At 35.5% G+C, this 20,279-nt stretch overlaps 1 protein-coding gene across 11 annotated transcripts in view; it reads left to right on the forward strand.

Moving 5' to 3' along the window:
- Window positions 1–20,279, forward strand: part of LOC142226453 (uncharacterized) — a 122,830-nt gene that overhangs the window by 34,927 nt on the left and 67,624 nt on the right. The gene's annotated exons all lie outside the window — the stretch shown is intronic.

Genomic DNA, 20,279 nt, shown 5'->3' on the forward strand with positions numbered 1-20,279 from the left:
AGTCGAATCTTATGTACCTTCCACCATGGATTCTGTTCAAAATTCTACTAAAGACGACCACAAGAGAATTACTTGGATTGTGGTAATAGTTGTCGATAAAAAAATATCATGCAACTTCTTAAAATTCTATTCTAAATTGTATGTTAGTTCATATGGAGGCTATGTAAAAAAAACATCCAAATTAAATATCTACATAAGTTACTTCACTTTTTGATTAGTTTTTACAGATCAGTCTCTATGCAATTATGAACTCATCTGAACAATTTTTTGCGATCGGTTTATATATACCCTATACAATTACACAGAAAAAAATTCATTAGTTAAACTAACGCTAAATTAAACTTATTTTTATTGTAAAATAAGTATATACGGCCGTAAGTTCGGCCAGGCCGAATCTTCAATACCCACCACCATGAACCAAATATTATGGTTTCCTTTGAAATTTCAGGAGGGCTTGAGGACTTGAGGACACTTCCCGGAGGTAAATTTAAAGATTTCACCTATGAGGACTATATCAGATTTTGGACTTATAAGAACCATTTTTGTTTGAGTTTTAGAGGAATCATTAACATCTCTTGTAAGTGTGCAAGAAAATTATAAAATAACGTCTTGATTTGAAATCTTAAATCTGTAGAAGTAAAATCTGAAAATTTTACATTGAGTTTCAAGCAATTTTCATGATCAGTGCGCCCTCAAGAAGTGAATATGAAGGCATTACCAAATGGACCGATAAAAACTTAATCCGATACACGTTTTTGTGAGCCTAAAATACCAGAATATTTACAATTTCAGGCAAATCAGATAAAAACTATGGTTTCTAGAAACCCAAGGAGTTAAATCGGGAGATCGTTCTTATGGGGGCTATACTAAAATATGGACCGATACTCACCGTTTTCAGCACTCCTCTTTATGACCCGAAAATACCTCTAGATTTCAAATTTCAGGCAAATTGGATAAAAACTTCGGATTCTAGAAGCCCAAGAAGTAAAATCTGGAAATCGGTCTATATGGGGGCTATACCAAAATATGGACCGATACTCACCATTTTCGGCACACCTCTTTATGGTCCTAAAATACCTCTAGATTTCCAATTTCAGACAAATTGGATAAAAACTACGGTTTCTATAAGCCCAAGACCCCAAATCGGGAGGTCGTTTTATATGGGGACCATACTAAAACATGGACCGATACTCACAATTTTTGGCACACGTATTTGTGGTCCTATAATACCTCTAGATTTCCAATTTCAGGTAAATTGAATAAAAACTGCGGTTTCTATAAGCCCAAGAAGTAAAATCGGGAGATCGGTCTATATGGGGGCTATACAAAAAACATGGACCGATACATACAATTTTTGGCACACGTATTTGTGGTCCTACAATACCTCTAGAATTCCAATTTCAGGTAAATTGAATAAAAACTGCGGTTTCTATAAGCCCAAGAAGTAAAATCGGGAGATCGGTCTATATGGGGGCTATACCAAAACATGGACCGATATACCCCAAATCGGGAGGTCGGTTTATATGGGGACTATTGTTCTTCTTCCTATAAACAGATGGATGGACGGACTCACAGTTATCGCTCTACTATCCTATTATATATACTATATATAATATTTATTTAAAAAAATTAAAATATTCAAAGATGTGTTCTGCATTTTAACGCTTTTCCAATTAAAGGACTGAATGTCAGCCATTGTCTAAGAGCGATATGAAAAATATCGCAAAGATTCAACATAATCTTACCGTCCCAAAATACCAAGACAAAATAATGGAAATTTCCAAAAAAGATTAGAAAATGTGTGCCAATCTATTTCTCGGCAGAGGTGGAATTTACAATTGTCTTCATGTATAGACTAAAGTCGAAAAATTAAGAAAATTTTGTTGTGGAAATATTGAACTTGCATCACATCCAAAGAATTATTGGGAGATCAATATAGAAGATAATTAAAAGGATGACTCCCACCCAATGACAAGTCCATGTAAAATGCATTGCTTCTGAACCAGATTTTACACCATTTCCGTATCCAAAAATTATTGATTTTTTTGCTACGCTTTTCTTCCTAGGATGTTTCTGTCACCAAAATTTGCAACACTACCCAGTAAAAAAAGCGTCGCCAAAAAAGTATTGAAAATGTTCTTTCTGTATCCGGAAGTGGTGCCAAATTGATGCAGAAGCGATGAATTTAACATGGGCTTGTCATAGTTCGGATGTCCACTATTTCAACAGCCGGTGCACGGAATTTGCATCACTTCTTAAGGTGTGAGCTGAATTCAGTATTTTGGATATGAATTAAGAAATTTTGTGATATTTTTACAAATAAATAATTTATAAAATTGTTTATAATTTTTAATTCATTATAACGCTCGTGTGGAACTTTTGTCATCAAATATTTTCAAAAATTCGCATTTTATCTAGAAAGGATTTATCTTTTTTTTTTATTTTATTATTATTTTGGCTTGATGTCCTTTTTTTTTTGCTAAATCAAAATAATTTGTACCATTTTATTAATTCTTAATCTGTTTTTAACCTATTTGAAACAAAACAAAATAAATTTCCCATTAAAAATATGAAAAAAAGCGAGTTATAAAAAAATTGACTCAAAAGAACTTCCTGTGCCGTTAAAATAAAGAACAGCTATGGGAGGGAATTTTTGGAAGTTCTTTTAAAGTTGTGCCTTGAGAAGAACAAATTTTTTTGCTGGGTACATTAACTTGAAATTAATGAATCCAACTCTATCCTATATTTATAATCTTTTGATCACAGTGACAAATATCCACAAAACCCAACTTGCAATTGAGACAATATAGAAAAGAAGAATCAGTGAAATATTGTTCTACCAGTAGAAAAGATTGTTTTTTTCGTACTTTTAACGTCGCAATGCAAACGATACAAACATATATATGTAAAACAGTAATAAAAACCCCGAACAAACAATAAATCTACATATTAAAATAAAATAATAAATAAATAAAAATGAGATCACCATCGTTTCACTGATTGTCTTCAACAATGATGATAATATTCATCATCGTTGTCCGTACACCATCATCAACAACGAATGGCAATATTTAAAGTTGACATTGACATCGACACAAATGACAGAACAATATCAATTGCCGACCATGCTACCTTGTCGTGACGTAAATATCAACGAATAATATCCCACTGCTTTGGACAAATGTTACTACATACGCCTCCATAATAACGTGAATGCGGCTAGAACATAATTAACATCAATTTGACTCTGATTTCATTTCAATTCAATTGGTTTAGACAATAAGCCAAAGCAATAGAAATTTCAGTTGTCATTAATTTTAATAAAATTTAATAAAAAGTAATACATGTTCGCCTTACCTTCGCACAATAGTTGAAAACGTAAAATCCACATTCATAAACTTCACAACGCCATTTGTGGGCCAATTTGTTTCTCATCATCTTTAACTTCGTTTTCTATTGTACGCATCATTGCTAAATGAAGTGGTCTCTATGGCGGAAAGTGTGCGTAACCATTAGAGGAAATGTATGCCACCACAGAAGCGTAACAAAATAGAGTCAGGGTTTGGACTTTACCTAAAGACCTAAATTTAAAAGAAATAAAAAAGAATTACGAGCTTTCAAGCTTCCATGAAATAAAACTACAAACATAAAGGGTTGCCCCAACATTTTAAGACGTTTATAGTCTATACCATAGCATGATATTCCCATAATCAATGAAAGAAGATATTTCTTTTCTGATAAATTTTAATCATACGAAGTCTTCTGTTGATGCTAAAGAATTTTCTTTAATAGGAAATACAAAATATTAGAGACAACCTTTAAGTTCTTTTGTCATACATTCGTGTTTATTTCCTCTTGGCGTTTTAAATTTCGTTTGTTTAAAATTACGTTCCGGAGGAAAAATTTTTTTCTTTGAGGTTTGTAGGTCAGGTTAGGTGGCAGCCCGATGTATCAGGCTCACTTAGACTATTCAGTCCATTGTGATGCCACATTGGTGAACTTCTCTCTTATCACTGAGTGCTGCCCGATTCCATGTTAAGCTCAATGACACGGGACCTCCTTTTTATAGCCGAGTCCGAACGGCGTTCCACATTGCAGTGAAACCACTTAGAGAAGCTTTGAAACCCTCAGAAATGTCACCAGCATTACTGAGGTGGGATAATCCACCGCTGAAAAACGTTTTGGTGTTCGGTCGAAGCAGGAATCGAGCCCACGACCTTGTGTATGCAAGGCGGGCATGCTAACCATTGCACCACGGTGGCTCCCTTGTAGGTCAGATTGGGTATAGTGGCATCCCGCTATTTAAGGCTCTATTATTACAATGAACTGAATAGTCTAAGTGAGCCTGAATCTAAATCGGGCTGCCACTTTAACCTAAGGCTCACCTTGACTTTTCCGTCAATAATTATCATCCAGAGAAGTAATATGATCACCTCAAACATGTTTCAAGAACAAAATATTATTTTTGGATGGATAACATGTAATATCTTTGTCGCGATCACCTTATTTTCTCGGAAATAATATCGACAATTATCTATATGTTTGCCGAAAAAACAAAGTTTTTGCGAAAAAAAATCTGTACTATATATTGCTATATTCGTGACCAAATTAATGTTCTACAACTTCTATTAATTGGGGATATAATGCTGAAATTTAGCACATATTATTTTTTTTACTTCAGCCAAGTCTTAGTCAAAGATTCGTTCAGTTTTATAAAAGAGAACCATATTCCGGAGAAAGATCTATTTTGATTCTTAGAAGTCTAGACTTCTTTATGAACGATATAGCAAGTTGAATTCATTATAGATTCACTTATGTTATTGATATTGCATCTGTCAAATCAATTACCCTCTAGGGATACTTGGTGGGATCCCTCCAATGGATCTGCTGATAACGGAAAGAACCGATATATTTAAGAACATCAAACAGGGAAGCACGCGAAACGTTACTGAATAAATGTCAATAGAGATGGGACACAGATGACAAAGGTTATATACAGATGAAAGGAGATGGACCTAATGGAAAAAATTTCTATCTATACCAGGAGCTTAGAGACCATGGGAATTTTGGTAACTATCTCCATAAATACGTGAGACCAGTGTTGGCAGGTTAGGGGTTAACGACAGTTAAAAACAAATTAAGAAAACTTAGCAGCCGAAAGCATTTTAAGAGTTAACTTTTCATTAAAATATGGGTCTCATAATTTAACACCACAATTTGTACACTACAACGGCAGACGATTCAAAATTTTGGACTCTTTGTGTGTGTGGTAATAATGTATATATTTACTGATTTTTTGTTTATTTTTCTACTTTATAAACCAATTTGTTATTCTATCTAATTTTTTAAGATTTATACATTAAATTATTTTGTTGCTTTTTAAATTGATAACTATTGTATTATTATATATTTTTCTTAAATTTAATATTTAAAGTGTATCACTACAAAATTTTTCACGAAATTTGGGAACCCATTTTGTATTTTGTACATTCTTCATTTTTTGGGGGTTTTTGAAAAATGTCTAGATCAATTTAGGGGTTTTTATCTTAAGATTTGGGAGCGGGGGGGGGGGGGGGGAGATTCAAAAATACCTGGCAACACTGTGTGAGACAAACATATGTGATATCTGCAACGTTGGGGAAGATGACGTGAAACAGATGCGTTTTAATGAATACATTTTGTCAAAATTTGATTTTTATAGAAAATTTTGTCAAAATATCATTTCTTTAGAAAATTTTCTCAAAATTTTATTACATAAGATAATTTTCTCAAAATTTTATTTCTATAGATAATTTTGGCAATCTACAAAACAGTAAAACATTTACAAATTCTGGTAGAAATCTACCAAATGTGGCAACTGTGGATGGGATTTGGATATAATAGTGATAGGATACGGATGGGATAGGGATATGAAACGGATAGTATAGCTATAGAATAGGAATGGGAATAAGATACACACAGAGAAGAGATTGGTTGTATATCGGTAGTAGTTATGAAAATTCTACTTTAGTAATTATTCATCAGTTGTGTCAACCTTATTGCTATATTTAAAATCATTTTGCAATCTTCCCTACCATTTGGCGAACATGTCAATAGATTATCTATTCTCATAATAATCAAATAGTTGTAGCAACCAAATGTCTCATCTATAAAAAAATTAGTTTAAATCGGTTGATACAACCAATCATAACTAAATTCCACAACAGTCATTCAGTAGTCATCAGTTACATACGGTCTTAATAACCGAATGACATGTGAAATATTTTTCAAATGTCATTTTATTATTTCCAATTCATAGTAGTTGAAGAAGACTTGTAGACATTACACATTTTTATTCAAATAAAAAAAATACGGCCAGAGGTACAGACAGGAAGAACATAAAGCGCAGAAGAAATCAAATCCTCAAATCGTGGTATGGTATATATCGCCCGTGCCCACTTAAATAAGGAATTAAATTAGCTTAGCTGTTATCCCGTTCGTTTATTGCTCAATGGACAACATTCAATAGGAGTGTTCAACAAATCGTTCGGAATTTATAAGCTGCACTTTCTTTATTTGATAAACAATATGTATGTGTATATTAATATATTTAAACATATTTAAATAAAATATATATTATGAGGAAAAAATTTTATTTTAATACGGTTTCCAGTATTAATAAGGTTGGATAACACAACTGAATTATGAAGGTAGCAGCAACATATGCCATCGGTTTACACAACCAATAGCTTATGTTGTATTAGTTGTATTGACCGAATAGTTGGGAGACACAACTGCCTGTAACTGCCAAAAGGAGGTTGGCTATAAATTCGGTTGCTACAACCAATCCGTATTCTCTGTGTAGGAATATAATTGAGATAAGATAGAGATAGGATAGAGATAGGATAGGGATAGGGATGGGATAGGATAGGATAGGTATAGGATAGGGATATGATAGGGATATGATAGGGATAGGATAGGGATACCATGGTTCTCATCAATGAATGATTTCGCCTGATTTTAGCACCTTACATTAGTACCACAGCGAAAGATCGAGTAGCCTTACTCCTGCTGTTGAGGTTTGATTGTGTAACGGATGATTCCCATCTTTGCTGCACCAAATGAAGGTATCACCTGTTATGCTCGGAATTTGTTTTCAATGATAATGAATTTGTTTTCAATGATAATGCTGCTCTACATTAAGATCAACTTTTGATGTTATACTTATTACATATGTGGTACACAAAAGTGTCATTCTTTTACTTTGTGTAGATCAATTAAATGATTTTGTAAAGGTTTAAACTTTTATTATTCTCTAACCCTGACTTATCTCAAATTGTAGCATTTTATATATTATTAACTATAATTTCAAGATACATCTCTCCGTGTATATATGACTGTATAATAACAAAATTTTCGTGTTAGTTAAAATTTTTTTTTGCTAAATTACCTTTAAATGTGCGATAGTCGAATTAAGGTGTGATGTCATTTTATATATAACTACAATAACAATGTTAAATAACATCATAATGAATCCCACGATTATAGAGCTGATGATCATTAATAGAAGCAACAATTTGTCTCGTTCTTATTGACTCTCTCTCTCTGTTAAACCTCCCACAAAAAGAAGCACTTCTATGCTTTCGAATTATTTTAGACTGTCAATTTTGAATTTAAATTAAAACAAAAAATTGAAACTTTGTTTGCTAATGTGCGAAACAACAAGCCCGCAAACAATTGCCATCACGTATAAGAAATGCAAATTAATCTTCCCCCAAAATATATGATCAATGGTCCATGGATCATTGCTTGGGTTTCATGAATCGGTGTTTCTTCTAAACCATAAATCTTTTCGACTTGCCGATCATGCTTAAATATTTGTATGGTTATTGACTGCCGGTATATTCCGAAATATTGTATCAGCAAGTTAAGCTTATAGGGAACTGTAAACAAACTCATACACCGTGGCAAAATAACAACAACAAAAATAAATAAACAAATAATTAACAAAGAAAATAAAAGTAAAACAGCAAGCAATACAAAATGTTTTGTTAAACATTTTTCAAATACATTCACAAAAAATGTAGTAGATTAAACGTGATGTCAGGTTTAAAATTATATGGTATATTATTTTTTTAATAATTAAGCTTTTAAAGAAATGTGTAGCTTAAAAAATTCAATTAAAACAAGTTTAGCCAAAAATTTCATGAGAATGTTCTCTTTGGATCCGGAAGTGGTACAATATGGATGAGGGATTACGCTTATAGAGCCTATGTTGAGAACAGGAATGACGACAACTGGAAGACATTTTGTAGGTATAGGAACCGTTTAAAATCGGTGATTAGGAAAAGGAAAAGAATGCATTTCAGGCAATTTTTTTCGACATCATCGACAAAGGATATGTGGAGAGAGTTGAAAAATCTTGGATATCTTGATGGCGGCTCTGTGGATTTTGACATTGATGTTAATGCCTGCAACAATTTTTTCACGGTTCCACCTTTGGCTAATCCTCCGCCTATTGTGGTCGATGGGGGTAATTCAGAAGAAGGGTTTTCTATGAGAAATGTTGATGTGGAAGAGGTATTGTCTGCTATTAATAGGATTAAATCTAATGCTATTGGAAGCGATAGAATACCATTACAATTTATCACGATAATTTTTCCATTAGTGTCGCACCACTTTATTCACATAATGAACACCATAATTATGACTTCGACGTTTCCTAAGCAGTGGACGTGTGCTAGGGTTGTACCCATACCTAAGGTTCGTCATCCCCAGAGTTATACCGACTTTCGACCTATTAGTATTCTGCCATGTCTGTCAAAGGTCTTTGAAATTCTTATAAATGACCAAATCTGTGAGCACTTGTCAGATAATAATTACCTCTCTCCTTTCGAATCTGGTTTTAGAAAAGGCCACAGTACCACAACCCTCATGGCCGAGCTCGTTGATGATATCAGGGGAAATATTGATCATCGACGATTTACGGTTTTATTGAGTTTGGACTTTAGTAGAGCATTCGATTCAATTAGCCATGAAGTACTGATTAACAAACTATATGAAGTGTATGGGTTGTCTTCTGGGTTTTGCAATCTTATTAGGACATTCATGTGTAGCAGAACTCAGTATGTGCAGTGGAAAGGTGTTACTTCTGATGTCCGCAGCGTATACCGTGGTGTTCTATATTGGGCCCAATTTTGTTTTCCATCTACATGAATGATATTTTTGATATGATAAATTTTGCTAAACCTTATTTGTACGCAGATGATTTGCAGTTGTAGTGGTCGGAATTGAGGACGTAAACTTTCAGCAAGCTGTTAATGCCGAGCTTGAAAGGATTTCTGTGTGGTGTTTGGATAATTTCATCGATGTGAATGCCGGCAAGTCGAAGTCTATGATATTTAAATCTTACGGTAACACGTCGTTACGTTTTAATATTGGTGGTAATATTCTTCATAACGTAAATGATAATCACTTGAAATTCGATAAGCATGTGAACAAGGTTATATCAAATGTCACTACCATTCTGCGAAGGGTATATAACACATCGTCCGCTATACCATTTGGTGTAAGGAAGAAGATTGGGACTAGTTTGATTCTGCCGCATATTACGTATGGACTTGATGTATTCTCAGGATCCACATTAGGTAGCCTTCATCATTTGAAAATGTGTTTTAATCGTATTGTTCGCTACATATATCACTTGGGCTATTATGATCATGTCACATCTCGCTCAATTGAACTCCTAGGTTGTACATTCGATAACCTCATGAAGCTTAGAACCATGATGTTGTTTTACAAAGTACTTAAATTTAGGACACCGCCAAATCTGGCAGAAAGATTCCAATTTGGAGGTTCGAGTAGAATGCATGCGTTGGTAATGCCCCGTTTTCAGACTTTGGTGATGCAGCGATCGTTCCTAATTCGAGTCACGCGCTTATGGAATACCTTAATACCTTACGAAAATAGAAAACAGATAAATTTTTAGAACTGTGTTTACGCTACAAACATCTCTTTTTCCTTCCATTCATCCATGTTCGTGTTAGGTTCTTGAATCTTGATTAGTACATTAATAATATATTCAAAAATTATATATAGTATTGATATTAATGAGCTTAAATTATATTTTATAATTAAGTGTCAAACCAATGTAAAACTTTTGTAATCAATTTTGGCCTTATTTGAGCTTCTGATTATATTTATAAATAAAGTGAAATGAAATGAAAAATGGGATCAGAAGCCATCCATTTTTTAAAAGCTTGGCATAGAGCGGATTACATTGATTTTGCATCTGCTGCATTGATTTCACATTAATTCTTCAGATGTCATGCTATTTCAGTATTTCTGACTTCATTAAAAAAAAGGATTTCCTACCTTAAGGTATTGGGTTCGTATTCCCCCCAAATTTAGGGGTTTCCCCCCAAATTTAGGGGTTTTTTACACGTTTAGGGGGATTTTTAGGGGTAACATTTATTTGGGGGGATTTTTGTTGTTGAAGGGGCATTTTTAATATTTGATACAATTAAAAACAAGTTTGGGTTAGGTGGCAGCCCGATGTCCGATTCAGTCCGTTGTGATACCACATTGGTGAACTTCGCTCTTATCACTGAGTGCTGCCCGATTCCATGTTAAGCTCAATGTAAAGTGACCTCCTTTTTATAGCCGAGTCCGAACGGCGTTCCTCATTGCAGTGCAAACACTTAGAGAAACTTTGACACCCTCAGAAATGTTACCAGCATTACTGAGGTGGGATAATCCACCGCTGAAAAACTTTTTGGTCTTCGGTCGAAGCAGGAATCGAACCCTAATTTTTGACAAGTGGTGTAATGATTTTATCTAATGATTTTTATTTACTTCAAAAGAAATGTTTAGATTAAAAAAAAAACTTATTTTGTCTAAAATTTTGTTCCTCAGAAAAAATCTTCTTTCAGTTTATATATTTGTGTTAAATTTAATTTTTAAAGTGTATCACTACAGGATTTTTAACGAAATTTTGGATCTCTTTTTGTACTATTTACATACTTTTGGGGGTTTATACCAATTTAGGGGTTTTTTCTTAAGATTTGGGGGAAGAATCAAAAATTACCTGGCAACACTGGCAAGGAGGTCCCTTGTCATTGAGCTTAACATGGAATAGGGCAGCACTCAGTGATAAGAGAGAAGTTCACCAATGTGGTATCACAATGGACTGAATAGTCTAAGTGAGCCTGATACATCGGGCTGCCACCTAACCTAACCTACCTGGCAACACTGATTGTTGGGTATCATCAAAGACAAATTAGAAAAAGACGCAGTCTTGTTATTGCAAACCTGAAGCACCAGAGGACTCTGCCAACAAAGTATCATAAAGTTTGCGTCGACGTGTCTCTCAAATGTACTGCCGTTTGCTTCGGAAAATATCATAACATTTGTGTTTTTCTTAAATTTCTGAATTAAAAATCACAAAAGCAATACCAAAACGATTATAGAAAATTAAAATAAAACGTATGTGTATGTTAAAGTGAATATTTATTGTGGTTTTATGTGAATATTGCTGTTTTAATTTATTCCAGGGCAGAGCAGCCTTGGAAAAAATTGACAAATAAAAAAAATTCTCATAGCCCTCTACACCTTGACATTTGTTTTCTCTTTATAAGAGCACAATGCTTAATCTTGTTATACTCAATTATCTTTGGTATCATTCCCCTTCAAGTTATAATACAGATAGCCAAAAAGTTATACTTTTACATATTTATTTTTAATTTTAGTGGGTAAATACGAACGTAATTAAGATAAAGATATTTCGAACAACATTGGTACATATTTTATGGACAGTTCCACGTAAGCCGAGAACTAGATCGGTAAAGTTTTCCAAACGTTATTGAAAATTTCCATAAAAACCCAAATAGCACAGGTTCAAAATAGCCAAAAAGAGTACTTTCTAAGAAATTTTATAAATGAGCTTCATCAGAAGTGAATAGAAGAAAATATTTTAGTATCCCAAGATAAACTTAAAAAAGAAATGTTTGTGAAAACTGGACATTTTTTGTTTTCATTTTCATCATGTTACATTTACCTTGATCAATTTTTTCTTATTTATTTGTAAAAGAGCAATGTATCCTCTTGTATACATGGTACAAATTTTGGACCTAGTCAATATTTTTTATCACATGAATAAATTTTTTTCATATATTGCGTTTGTTATTTTCTAATTCCCTTATCAATTGCTATTGAAAATGAAAGGACGTATAAATCAAAACAATGTAGAAAATGTAATGCCAGATGAAATCATCACAATATTTAATAACAATAATATGAAAAAGGTATAAATTAAAATGATTTGCATCAGTTCCATTTAAACTCGTAGTCCATTAAAAATCCGCTACGGAAATCAAGCATTTAGAGGCGTTAAAGTACTTGTAATTGTGGCCATTGGCCATAATCTTTCTGTGTGAAAAATTATATTATGCAAAATATACTTTTTACACGTTACATGATAAGGTTTGTAAGAATTGTAATGAACCTTTAACATGTGTGGAAATAAACTAAGAAACATTTTTCAATACTAGTTAAGAAATATCTAAGATACAATATATATTTGAGATTTTCAGCTTTGTAAAGCTTCACCGTACATATGGCTCAACACTTGTTGTGCAGAGTGTTACTTTTTTACAATTTCGCCACTTGATTTAAGCGTTGATTCTTTTGTAACACTAAATGCCATACTTTTTTACATGTTTGTGCAACCATTTTGCCATATTATTCCAAGTTTTTGACTAATTACTATTTTAGTGAAATCTAATATATAAAAATAAGTCGGGTTTTCTTTCCTGACGCTTTAACTCTTGAACGCATGAACCTATTTCCACGATTTTGCTTTCGTTGAAAAGGTCTTGGGCTTCGCAATGTTTATAGCAAAGAAAATTCAAGAAAATTTTCAACAGAAAAGCGACAAAAATTTTTTTACAGCGCCATCTCTAATGCATCTCCAGAACGCACGAACCAATATCCACGGTTTTGCATTCATTGGAAAGGTTCTGTGAGGTTTAGAGGTTTATATATATAAAAAAACAAAAATTCTCTGATTTACTTGATATTTACAAAGAACAAGCCGTGAGGTTATGAATTTATTATGGGGTACCAAACTTTTTAATATTTTGACGGGAAGGGGGACCTCCCCCTTGTCCGAAAAATAAAAGGGCACTGGAAGACCTCACTTCTCCTCAAGTACATACCGTGAAACAATAAAACTTTTCCAATTTACTGGAAATTTACAGAGGATGTGGGGTAGGTTATATTATTATAATGGATATCCGATTTCGTGCGGGAGGGACACCTCCTCTAAAACTGAAAAACTAGAATTCTCAACTTTATTGAAATTTACAAAGGCCGTAGGGGAAGGTTATGAAATCAATATGGTGTACTTGATTTTTGGGTGTTTGCACGGGAATCTTCTCCTTGCCCCACACTATGAAACTTGAAGGAAAGTTTACAGATTTTCTTGGAATTTGCAGAGAAAGTAACGTCCCTTTAGAATAAATAGAGCAATATCTAACCTTCTCCGATATGCTTGAAATTGGGAGAAGAATTTATACAGGGTACATGATTTTTCGATGTCTGGTTGGAGAAGGGGAATAGTGAAGTTGGGTAGTGTGTGAAGTGTACGTGAACTTACGATATCTGGTCGGCGAGGAACGATTTTTTGAAAATAGAAAGTAGAGGATTGTCGATAAACTCAGTACATAATTTTATGATTTTTCCACAGGCTGCCAGACTTTTTTAAGTACAAAAAAAATAAATTTACGTGAAGTTGACAGGCAACGTAGATGGTATATGTTTGGGAAAGGCATGTTCTTCGTGTCGTGTACAGAACAATAAAAAAAAAAACAAAAAAATTGGTTGAAAGGGAACACCCCTACCCGACGTTTCTTTAAGCCGGTCCGTTTTACATCTGCATAACCGCCCTATTTCTGTATATTAACGAAAAAGCAAGTAGTCCGATTTTTTTTTAATGTACGGGACACGTGTGTGGAAACCATGGAGTGATCAGTACTTCAGTTTTTGTGCCAAACTTCCCCTGACCCTACACGCAGAGAAGAAACATGATTGTCACAATCATATTCGAAGAGCAAAATAATATGATAGGAGCTATTTTTGCGGCGACCGTGTAACATTTTCACTTGCAACCATGTTGGCTCAGTGAACATGGTTCTAAGAAAAATAAAATTGTCCTCATTTAAAATATTATTATGTTGATAAAAAAATTGTTTGAATCAAAATACAATGGTCACGATCTAAAATGTTATGGTATTCGTCAAAAATGTTTTTCGAACATGGTCACAACCTAAAATGTTTTGATCTTTATGAAAAAACTTTTTCGTCGTCGAAAAAAGGACTGCAAATAAAACTAAATTATATCATATATCAAATTGCAGAACAAAAACAGCTAAATTTTTTCAATTACACTTTCGTTTTTTGTGTTCACATAAAACCACGTGCCACTCCTGAATAAATATATTAACTCAAAACAAAGTAATTCCGTATTCTCCATCCATTCCAAGAAACAATCAACTCACGACTGGCGCGCAAAATGAATCTCGTGGGTACCTGCTCAATGTTTTTATAAAATTCTTTTCGCTGCAAAAGAAGTAAATGGTCACGAAAACAATGTCTTTATGACCTTTATGGCCATGTAATGGTTCTAGACATGTCTATACGTAACCTATAAAAATACTTTTTTCCCTGCAAAAAAGTAAAAAAATTGAATGGTCAGGTACATGATTTTTCCGACCCTGTAATGGTCTCAAATTCTATGATTTGAATAATAGAACATGTTTGCGGCATTTGAGAACCATTTAAATGCTTATTGCCAACATATATTTTTCTCCCCTCGAAAATTATATTTTCAAAGACAAAATACATGGTTTTCGCGACAATTACATACTCTCTTTAACAGAGTTCAAATTTTTTAGAATTTGTTTGAATCAGATCGAAGGATCGAAGGAGTAAACGAAAATATGCTTCGGGAGACGCAGCAAGCGGGCGCGTCCAATACTATAATTCGTCCAATACTATAATTTTAAGCACTTTTAAACCATAGTGTTATTAAGTGAACAATTGTGAGGTCTCCAAATAGGCAAAGAAAATTTTCTGTACTAGGTTAACAGGGTTCTCCTATGAATTTTTAAGTTCAAGAATTGATTTTCGATGAAATCTATAAAAATGTAGGTCTAATTAAAACAAAACGCAACTTCATAATTTCATAGAATAAAACTTAAAATTTAATTTAAATCGTATTTTTTATATGTTATTTTTTTTAAAATTAGTATGCTACCAAATTCAAGTGACACTTTTTGTGCCACTGTTTAGAAATTCTCGTTTAGACTTCGTTATAAAATAAAGGGTGGCTACAATTTCAAGGGCCGATGTTGATTTTGAATAAAACACAAACTATTTAGGAAATTATTGTAATTTTATTTTATTATGATATATTGGTATTACTCAATTATGTATGGAACAAAATATCGGCCAAATGGACGCCGCGACCTCGGTGACACACCTTCATCCGATGGTCCAAATTTTCGATGACGCTGAGGCATAATGGAGGTTCTATGCCGTTAATGTGCCGAATTATCTCATCCTTTAGCTCTTGAATTGTTGCTGGCTTATCGACGTACACCTTTTCTTTCAAATAACCCCAAAGAAAAAAGTCCAACGGTGTCAAATCACATGATCTTGGCGGCCAATTGACAAAGCCATTACGTGAGATAACACGGCCATTGAATTTGTTGCGCAAAAGAGCCATTGTTTCGTTAGCTGTGTGGCAAGTGGCACCGTCCTGCTGAAACCACATATCGTTCACATCCATATCTTCCAATTCGGGCCATAAAAAGTTCGTTATCATCTCACGATAGCGAACACCATTCACAGTAACTGCCTGACCGGCCTCATTTTGGAAAAATACGGCCCGATGATGCCGCCAGCCGCACCAAACAGTCACTCTGTGTGGGTGCATTGGTATTTCGACAATCACTCTTGGATTCTCATTCGCCCAAATGCGGCAATTCTTTTTATTGACGAATCCACTGAGGTGAAAATGTGCCTCATCACTGACGATGATTTTCTTCGAAAATTGATCATCCACTGTTGCCATTTCTTGGAACCATTCTGCCCATTCACGACGTCCATGGTTCAAATTGAGTAAGTCTGAAATAGAGAAATGTTAAATAAAATTCGGGAAAAAACTTGGCGTTTAGGTGTGGTTCACATTCAACATCGGCCTTTCAAATTTAACCACCCTTTATTAGTCGCTGATTATTTAGATGAAAATAAATCCGAGTCGTATCCGAGCAAGGACAAATAGAGATATAGGTTTATAGAACACTTTTCTTTACTTTAAGGAAAATCTGCTTGACTTCAAAGACATAACGGAGGGATCCAAAGATTAACTAAAATGTATTTATTTTAATGAGATTTGTTCTGAATATTGAGTAAATTGTGTGTCTGAAATTTAACTTGCATAATCTTCCATATTATGTTAATATTTTTGACCACTGAAAAAAATATTTACATGGTATTAAAGATTATGGAGCCGCCGTGGTGCAATGCCCGCCTTGCATACACAAGGTCGTGGGTTCGTTTCCTGCTTCGACCGAACACCAAAAAGTTTTACAGCGGTGGATTATCTCAGTAATGTTGGTGACATTTCTGAGGGTTTCAAAGCTTCTCTAAGTGGTTTCACTGCAATGTGGAACACCATTCGGACTCGGCTATAAAAAGGAGGTCCCTTGTCATTGAGCTTAACATGGAATCGGGCAGCACTCAGTGATAAGAGAGAATGAAATTTTAATTAAAAGAAAATTTATAATCATTGTTTTAACAATTTTTTTATTACATTTAGGACATCTTTTATTTCAACCGTCGAACGGAACGGACGTGTTTTTTAATAGCGGATAAAATCATCGTAATAAGTACCTACTACGAATTTCAAGTGTGGTGGGATATTAGGCCACCATGCAGAGAAATTCAAAGACATCCACTGGGTTGCTAACTTCAGGGCCCAGTGGACGGGTATCGACTGAAGTTATAAATTTGGGCAATGACCAAGAGTTAGGCCCAATTAGTCGACCTGTAGACGGGTCGACAGGTGGCGACAATTTGACAAGTCGGACCTTTTCCAAGGTAACGGCATCAAAAGGAGGTAATCCCTCACGAAAGAGATTCAAAGAACGCAGAAATGCTTTGTTTATCCTAAAGAAATTAGGATCAGTCGACCCAAGCACGTTGTCGGCTAAACAAAGCGATTCCTTAAAATGGGCTCAAGGAATTCTTGAGGCTGGAAAAAGGGAACGATCACCGGATGAGCTGCCATCCTCCAAAAGGGATCAACGATCGTTTGCCTCAGTTGCTAAAGACAGCCTTGTGATGGCTATCATAAATAAAGGAGCATTGGACGGTATGGTTCCAAAGCAAAAATGGGGGGAAATTGAGAATGCTTTGTCTGGCGTCTACTCACAGGTGCTGGAAAAGTTCCCGGCCCAGATCCTCGACACCAAGAGGCTGGTTGGTATCAAGGACGATTTAAGCTAGTCGCATTTGAGGACCAGAGGTCTATAGAATGTTTTAAAGCTGCTCTGATATTAATTGGTGAAGTTTGGGAAGGAGCTGCTCTAGAGTTAGTCGAGAAGAAAGACATACCGGCTAGACCAAGAGCACATGCGTGGATACCTGCAAACCCTCCTGACCCTGAATCTATTTTAAATAGACTGAAACAATGCAATCCAGATCTTCCAACAGCTGATTGGAAGGTTGGCCGTTTGGATGAAGTGGATGGGCCAAGACGGCATGCAGTGTTTATATTGAACACTCAGTCTTTGCCACATCTAGCAAAGTCCCAGGGCCGTGTATGTTATGGCTTTCATTATATCCAAATGAAGGTGTATAAAAACGATCAGCTAAAGGATTCAGAAATGGACAAGCCTCTGTCTGAATCAGAAGTAAGCGGATCCTCTTGCGAAGTCGAGGGGGATACCAAGACATTTGAAGACATGGATAGATACCGTATGCGTGAGGAGGCTTCTACTGCCTCAGAACTCACCAAAGTTGAACCTATGGTTATTGCGAGAGTCACCGATATCTCCGAAGAGGACATTCTTGATGACTCGATTGAAGCGGCTGATGTGACGGTTGTTGAAAATCTCGATGGTCCTACGGATCCTCCAGATAAATCTTCATCATTGTAAGGCTGCATGTGCTGCCTTAAAAGTTCTCCTGATGAAAGGGGACATAGATATAGTTCTTATTCAAGAACCATATGCTTATAAAAACAAAATATGTGAATTAAGTACTCCGGGGTTCAAACTATTGCAGTATACTGGTAATGATATAAATCGAGCCTGTATAATTGCTAAAAACGAGCTCAATTTGTTTCTGCTTCCTTCAATGTGCAATACAGACACTGTCGTTGCAAGTTTAGAAATAGCCAAATGCAAATATTGGGTATCTTCGGTCTACATGGGACATGACAGGGAGATGCCTCCATATGCCGTTAAGACCTTAGTGGAGGAGTCACTGAAAACAAAGACGAAACTCATTATGGGATGCGATGCGAATGCGCATCATAGTATATGGGGAAGTAGTGATACTAATGCAAGGGGAGAGTCGCTAATAGAGTTTATTTTGCGTACTAATCTGGTAGTTTGCAACAAGGGAGATGTCCCAACCTTTGTCACTAAAAACAGGCAAGATGTTTTGGACATCACCTTGGCCTCGCAAGAACTGAATGAAATGATATCTGAGTGGCAGGTTTTAAGTGAACACAGCTTCTCAGATCATCGCTACATCAGTTTCAAATTTGATGTTCATATCACCAAGATCATATTTCCGCCAAATGTTAGGAAAGCTGACTGGAATAGGTATAGGGAATCGTTCAATATGATGATACCGGAAATAACAGAGACAAATATTAGAAATGTGCAAGATATCGAACACGCAGTGGAGCGGATTACTAAGGCCTTCAACATCTCACTGAAAGCTGCATGCCCTAGAGGAAAGCCAAGGGGGAAACATCGACCACCATGGTGGTCTACGGAATTAAGTAATATGAGGAAATCCTGCAGGAAGCTCTTTAACAAGGCAAAGTCCACCAGAGCCCCTGAGGACTGGGACGCTTACAAGAAGAATCTGAGAGGATACAAGCGAGAACTGAGAAAGGCTCAGCATAACTCTTGGAATGCTTACTGCAGCAGTATTGAGAATACGTCCGAGGCTTCCAGACTACGGAAGGTTCTAGCATCCACCAACTCCGCTCCAGGTTTCATTAAAACATCGGAGGGCAATTGGACAACGTCCAGTGAGGAGACGCTGGAGGTACTATTGGACACACATTTTCCCGGAAATCAAACGGTTGAACCATGTACTGGCGGTGCCACAGTTGCTCAGCGGTCGTTTCCTGTCGAGGAAATTGTATCGGAAACTAGAATAAGATGGGCGCTAAATAGCTTTGGACCATTCAAATCCCCTGGACCTGATGGAATTACTCCGGCGGAGTTACAAGCTGTAACTGACAAAATTATCCCCTGGTTGTCGGTGATATATAAAGGATGTATCAACTTATCATATATCCCAGGAAAGTGGAGGGAAACAAAAGTCGTTTTCATACCTAAAGCGGGAAAAGCCTCTCACTCGAGGGCGAAGGATTTCCGACCAATCAGCTTATCCTCATTCCTACTTAAGACTCTGGAGAGGATGATAGATATTTATCTTAGAACTAGCATCGATTCAAGTTTGTTTTCGAAACGACAGCATGCATACTCGAAGGGCAGGTCTACTGAGACCGCACTACATGAACTAGTCAGCTTTATTGAAAGCTCACTATCTGTCAAAGAATACACAATCGTGGCGTTTCTAGACATCGAAGGGGCGTTCAATAATGTCCATCCGAGCTCGATATTAAATGGACTGACAACTCTGAATGTTGATCCATGTATACTCAGGCTGTTAGACGAACTGCTAATGAAGAGACGTATTTCAGCCACACTAGGACAAGCAAACATACAAAAGTATGTGAACAGAGGCACTCCTCAAGGAGGAGTTCTATCACCTCTTCTTTGGAATGTTGCTATAAACGACCTTCTGGTTTCCCTAGAAAAAGAAAGGATACAAGTGGTGGCATACGCAGATGATGTGGCGATAGCAGTCAGGGGAAAATTCCCATCAACAATTAGAGATATTATACAGAGAGCCCTCCGGATGACTGAGAAATGGGCGAAAGATAATGGTCTTGGGGTAAATCCTGCAAAGACAGAAATAGTCATGTACTG

Source organism: Haematobia irritans, chromosome 2 (genome assembly GCF_050003625.1).
Source record: "Haematobia irritans isolate KBUSLIRL chromosome 2, ASM5000362v1, whole genome shotgun sequence".
Taxonomy (NCBI): domain Eukaryota; kingdom Metazoa; phylum Arthropoda; class Insecta; order Diptera; family Muscidae; genus Haematobia; species Haematobia irritans.